The sequence below is a fragment of the Protopterus annectens genome, chromosome 13.part0 (genome assembly GCF_019279795.1).
Source record: "Protopterus annectens isolate FY-2018-M chromosome 13.part0, PAN1.0, whole genome shotgun sequence".
NCBI classification, from domain to species: Eukaryota; Metazoa; Chordata; order Ceratodontiformes; family Protopteridae; genus Protopterus; species Protopterus annectens.
Genome location: NC_056747.1, coordinates 666,020,257 through 666,026,858, shown reverse-complemented (window position 1 = coordinate 666,026,858; position 6,602 = coordinate 666,020,257).

The following is a 6,602-nucleotide window of genomic DNA, read 5'->3' as shown; positions in this document are numbered from 1 at the left end:
GTGACTTGGTTCTGTGGGTGACTTGATGGATTCTGGCACCTGACAGACAGCTGACCATGACCTTCTCCTTGTCCAGCCTGGTGAGCGGGACATCTGTGTGCCTTGCTATTGAGTCACCTATGACCAGGACATTTGGTTTTAAGTTGTTTTGCCTTAGAGGTTTAATTGCTGAAACGCTGATATGTGTGCTGTTATGTGCAATGGTTGATTCTATTGGCGTACCAGTATGTGTGGGTTGTTTGCACTTGGGAGGTCTCTAGTCTTTTTGTAGGTTGGTGAGTACCTCGCATATGTGAGTTTATGTGTCTTGACTTTATCTTGTGTAGGAGGAGAGGTGTGTGTGCTGACAACCTGTTTGATGTCTTGTTTATTGTTATGTGAGAGGTCTGATTCAAGTTTCATGGTATAGTTACATCTCTCACATACTGTATCTGTTTGGTTTAGGAGCAGGTGGTTGTCAGTATACATGAGGCAATTGCTACATTGCCTCAGTATGCCCATGTCAATCAGGCTGGTTGGAGAAATATTGGGAAACTGACTGTCCATAGTACCAGATAATTCCTTAGTACTAGTTTGTGAGAGGGCAAATAAGATCAGCTATTGCTCTGGGATTAACAAGGGTACTTATTCTATTGAAGATCAGGGAAGAAAAGTGGGGTGACACTGCTTAGTGCTCAGCTGAGTTGCCTGCAGTGCAGAAGTGTGCAGCTGTGTTGCTGAAAGAGTTGCAAGGAAGCCTGGGTGGGTTTCACTAACTGGAGTCTGGAGAAGAATAGTGTTTCTAGCATTTGTGTCTATACAGGGCACCACTAATCCCCTATTGTGTGGTGTGCAGCTACGAGGAAATGTGAGTGTTACAGACAGGTGAAATTAAACCGTTTTAAATGGGTCTATATTAGAACATCGAAGTTTCACAACTTCGAATGTTCTAATATCAACCCCTATTCAGCGAATGCTGACAACATTGAACATGCAGAACAGAAAAATTTTTTCCTGGGGAAAAAATTTGCTGTTCCGAAACACACACACACAACACAAGCACACCAAACAAACAGCAATCCACACACATACACCTAAAATCTTACATCTAACCCTACACTAAACTGTACATACATTAACTATTCACTTACCTTAACCCAAACCCTAACCCTAAGGTCCGTCACTATCGCACACTCACCTCACCGATGCCCTAACCCTCATGTCCACACAATTGCAAACTTACCTGAACCCGACCTGTAACTTTCCACCACAGTGCTGAAAATAGCGAAGCGAAAGAACTGGACAACCAGATTCTTTCCCTAGGAAAAATTTTGGTTTTCTGCAGCTTCGCTATTTTCAGCGTTTGCTGAACAGAGGTCGATATTAGAACATTCGAAGTTTTAAAACTTCAGTGTTCTAATATAGACCCTTTTAAACTTGTCTGCCAATAGGAAATCATGCAACGATCATTCTTCAGCAATCTCCAGCTCAGACAAGGCTATATCCACACTCCTGCCACAAGGGTACAGGGGAGCCCTTCTTAATATAATATGGCTGGATATGAGTTCAAGCGTATGAAAAAATGGATAGATTCAGCAGGTCTGGATCTAGTCTATGCTAACTAAGCAATATTTCAGTGCAAAACAAGTGGAGTTACTGAAACAGGCACAAACAGTAAAAACAGTCAAAGGGCACAAATTAATGCAGTAAAACTGTAAAATACAGATGAAAAAGTGCAGATGAAACTCAAAATAAGCTTAATTTCCTGTTCTTAGTTTTGGATGGCTTGGATTCAAACAGAAACACTCTGGACCTCTAGCAAAGGACTCCAAATGCAGAGCAGCTCCAGTCATATAGGTAAAGAGCTTGAAAAACTTCATTCACTTCAGCACTGTGTACAGAAACATTAGCAGTAATGGAAATAATTCATTCCTCAGACCAGTGGGACAGTGTCATGTATTCATAGAGCTTCTATAAACAGAATCACACAAGTTGCTGTACATAAGAGGCACAGTAAGGTATGTGTGAGGACCATTATATCCCTTGCAAAGTGCACTTCACTAAGCAAATATATAGATCTTCTGTGTTTTGCATTTCACCTGTAAGTCTGCCCATCCACCTCCTTCAAAAGAAGAGGATGATGGTGTTCTTGAACTGTATATAGTAATCAATGATAAAACAGAACTTAATAAGACTTTTACAAAGTATACCGTAGTAACAAAAGCATTGGTCAGACATGTAACAGTCTTTAGCTAGCTTTATTAACTCTGCTGTTAAACAGTTGATGTTAACAAATCATTACAGATTATGAATACGTTCTTATGAATTCAATGAATAACTGAGTGACTCACAACCATGCTCAAAATATACAACAATATTAATAAGTGGAATATGCTTCTCTTAAAAAAATGCTGTGGGTGAATTAAGCTAAGATAGCAATTTCAGATATGTTTCTCCTATGTGGATTGGAACCCACAGCATGCCAAACTATTTGCGTGCTGGTCAGTTTCCTTACAGATGGAGCTAACAGCTGGGTTTCATTTTAATAAACAGGCACTGCATTTGTTTACTTGAATTCCTGTGGAGAATGGATGAATATGGAAACTGCAAACACTTACTGGACATTTTATTGTAAAGAAATAGCAGGTTTCAACACAAAACATGTGTAGGCACTTGGACAAGCATTCCTTTTGGTTTAAATAAACATGACTGTTTAATTTATTATGCGGAATGAATTGAAGTTATGTATGAGTTTTTATTCTGACGTATAACGGAGCAGTAGGTGATAATGTGGTGGTATAATGGAAAGCTGTCATCTGCTGCCTAGGCGCTATAGGTGTCAGTGATGCAGGAGGACAGTGGCTGAGTGAAATGATGTCATTAAATGTTGTAAAACATATGTAAAGTTCATAATTATGTATATTATAAACATTATTAAATAAATTAACTGCATGGGAATCAAATCCACACTTATAAGAGCAGCAGTTACCGCATCCACTTAATTATCCCCATAAGCTAATTGTCACAACAGATAGTTAATGGTCATAAAAACATTTATTTGATATATATGGGACAGGGATATATCTCTACATCCCATTGGAATGCTTAGGTATATGTAGGATAGTCATACTTACTGTAGGGATCCACAGGATGTCTCCGCACCTCAGTGACCCTCTGTCCAAGCTCCTCCATGTCCTTCTAATGCAGGTCATCATAGGGAAACCTGCACTCCAGTGTGGTAGATTCCTGTCTGTCTTCACTGCTCCCTCAAGATTCATTTCCATACGTCTATCTTTATGAAATTCCTTGGCGTGGCTGTTATCTGATGCTGCACTCTGGCGTACATGGTCAATATCTGGGTGGTCTCTGCCTCAGTCTAACTGGGCTCATGGACATGTCCCAGCCTCCTTCAAGTAGCCATCATGATCCTCCAATGGAAAATGCCTGAAAAAATGCAAAAAACAGAGAAATGCACTCTGAGGTCCCACTCAGTTTGCAGTTAGCAATGGTCTGCTCTGTATATAAATCAGAATCAATATTTGAAACTGGTGTTGATGTCATGTTATCAAATCATTGACAGATAATGGGCACGTTCCACACATCGTACCATTTATTGATACCTATTGGGTATTTACACAGTACATCTGGGTGTTATGGCACATGCAGCCAATTTACATGGAGGTGCACAAATGGGATTCCAAAACCTTGAAGTTTATGAACCTCATTAATTATGTATGGCACAAATGGTAATTAAAGGTGTTTGTTTCAGTGATTCAGAGTGACAGGTACATTGGTATCACTTCTATTTCATGGGATCATAGGAGGTTACTAAGCTAATGGCCCTAGGCCCTTACAAGCCTAGCCAAGAGATTATCCCCAAAAAAGAAACGTCAGTCAGCACCTGTCACCCCTGTCAATGAGGGACATAGGTGGAACCCCTGGGACAAATTTGTGGTTTCCCATAAACTCATCAAGGTTGTGCTTGAAGAGGGTCAGCGAGGTTCTCTGTTTGACATATATAGAAGTCTGTTCCAGAGACGGGGTGAGTATTACATGTTTTATAGTCAGTCATTTCCAAAGGTACCTGTTTAAATTAATTTTCACTCAAAATGTGAGCTTTAACAGAAGTTGTAAGTTACTAGGCTGATGTTTGATTGACATTTATGCATACATAAGTGACCACTAAGTGATCACTCCCCAATAAAAGTACTTTTATATATTCCTCACTTTACTAAACAGCACAGATTTATTACATGCCTTAAGCATACTAACTTCCACTCTGACACCTTTAAATCTCTTCTCTCTAAAGTTAACTGGAACTTCCTTACCCAACTCCCCCTTGATGATGCTGTTCTGTCTTTCAACTCCACCTTTCTCAGTATTCTTGACTCACTTGCCCCACTTCGCACAGTCCGTATTAAATCTAATATATCTCCATGACTATCAAATTTTGCCTGCATCTTAATGAAAAATAGAGACAGAGCATGGAAGTCATGGACCAAAACAAAGCTCTCTGCAGACTTGCTAAAATGCAAAGAACTTAGAAATCAGACCAAAAAGCGTATTAATAAAGATAAAAGAGACCTCTGCTATAATCCACCCTCAGCCTTGAAATATATCTCCCCAAAATTATGGAACTCCTTAAACAACATACTACATCCTGGTGGTCCTTGCTCCCCCAATCCTTGTCCAGATAACACTCCCAAAGATACTGCCTCCACCTTCAACACATATTTCATTGATTCTATATCCAAACTATTTAACCTCAGTGCAAATTCATCTATCTTTAATATTTCTAACTACTCTATTAAATCTCACTATACTCTCATCAAATTAATTTTCCCTCAACCCTGTACCCACTAGCGACATAAAATCCCTACTTTCTAAACTCAAACCTTGCTCATCTTCTACTAACAACATCCCTTCACTTTTCCTTCAATTAGCTGCTGACTCTCTTGCTCTCCCTGTATGTATCTTAATCAACCGCTCCATTTCAGAGTCAAAAGTTCTTTCCATATGGAAACAATTCTTCACTCTACCAGTACATAAAGGAGGTAACTTCTCGGACATCACTAATTGTAGACTAATTGCCATCCTCTCTCCTCTCTCTAAAGTCCTAGAAAAATGCATACATAAACAAGTTATGCACTACGTACTCTCTGACAATCTGATTACACATACTCAACATGGCTTTAGACCAAAGCATAGTGCTACTACTGCCCTACTATCATTTCTTAATACTATAGCCCTGGCCAAAGAAAACAACAAACTTGTATCCTGCCTATTTTTAAATCTCTCTAAAGCTTTTGACATCATTTCTCACCCTCTACTTCGGCACAAACTAACCAACCTTAACTTCTCCCCTGCTACTGTTGCATGGTTTTCCATCTACCTCACTAACAGATCTCAAGCAGTGAAGGGGCAATCTGCACCCTCCCCTCCTCTGCCAGTTAAAATGGGTGTCCCTCAGGGTTCCATCCTTGGTCCACTACTTTTCAACATCTTCACTAATTGTCTTTAATTTTTCCTGTCCTCAGTCATCACTGGTCCAATACGCTGATGACTCTACTGTCATCACTATTGCTAACTCTCCCTCTGAACTCATCTCTACAACAGACTTCCTTTAACTCAGTAGAAAACTGTCTCTCTGATAACCAGCTTATCCTTAACAACCCAAAAAACTAAGCTACTGCTTTTTCTTCCTAAAAAACTACAACCACATTATATCCACTTTCACAATCCTGTCCCTCAATAACACACACATCAAGGTGGAAACCAGCACTAAACTCCTTGGTGTCATCATTGACGACCAAGTTAAATTTGATCTACACATTAACAGCTGTATCAAGAAAACTCATCAGAAACTAGGACTCCTCTACTGAAACAAAAAGTTTCTCATCAGTGAAGCTAAAGTAACTCTCTCTTATGCCTATCACCTACCCAGTCTATTTTATGGCTCTCATTCTTACTTGCCTCAACTCCACACTCCTTGCCAAACTTGAATCTACCTACAACAAGATAGCCAAATTTGAAGCACATCAAACTTACAAGTCACATCACAAACACCTTAACTGGCTTGAACTGCCTCACCAGCTTCTTCTCCCTCAACACCAGATCATTCACTCCATCCTTTATCAGCCTTCTTACTGTCGTACCCTATCATCTGTCATCTCCCACTATTCACCTGCTAAATCCCTCCAAAGCTCTAATCTAGATCTGCTACAAATCCACAAACCTAAAACTAAGAAAGGATGTATCCTCTATGCAAACTCCCACTAGAGATCAGGTCACTCAAGCAACTTAGTCAATTCAAGCTAGTCATTAAAGAATACCTGTTAAGCCAATGGACCTGCCACTGTACCTACAGCCCTTAAACAGCTTATCAACCCTAACTGCACACCTCTATCTGCTCCCAACCTATGTAACTTTCTCTAACTCTCTAGACCTTGTCTCACATTAACTTCTCTATCCTAAGCACATTACATAATTCTTATCTGTATAATGTAAGAGTTTATGTCTGGTGACAAAACTATTGATGTTATGTAGTCCTATCTCACCATAATTCTTGCTGGATGGGTTTGGAGCTGATATTCGCCTCCGACTCGGCCGATACTAAAGCTTGA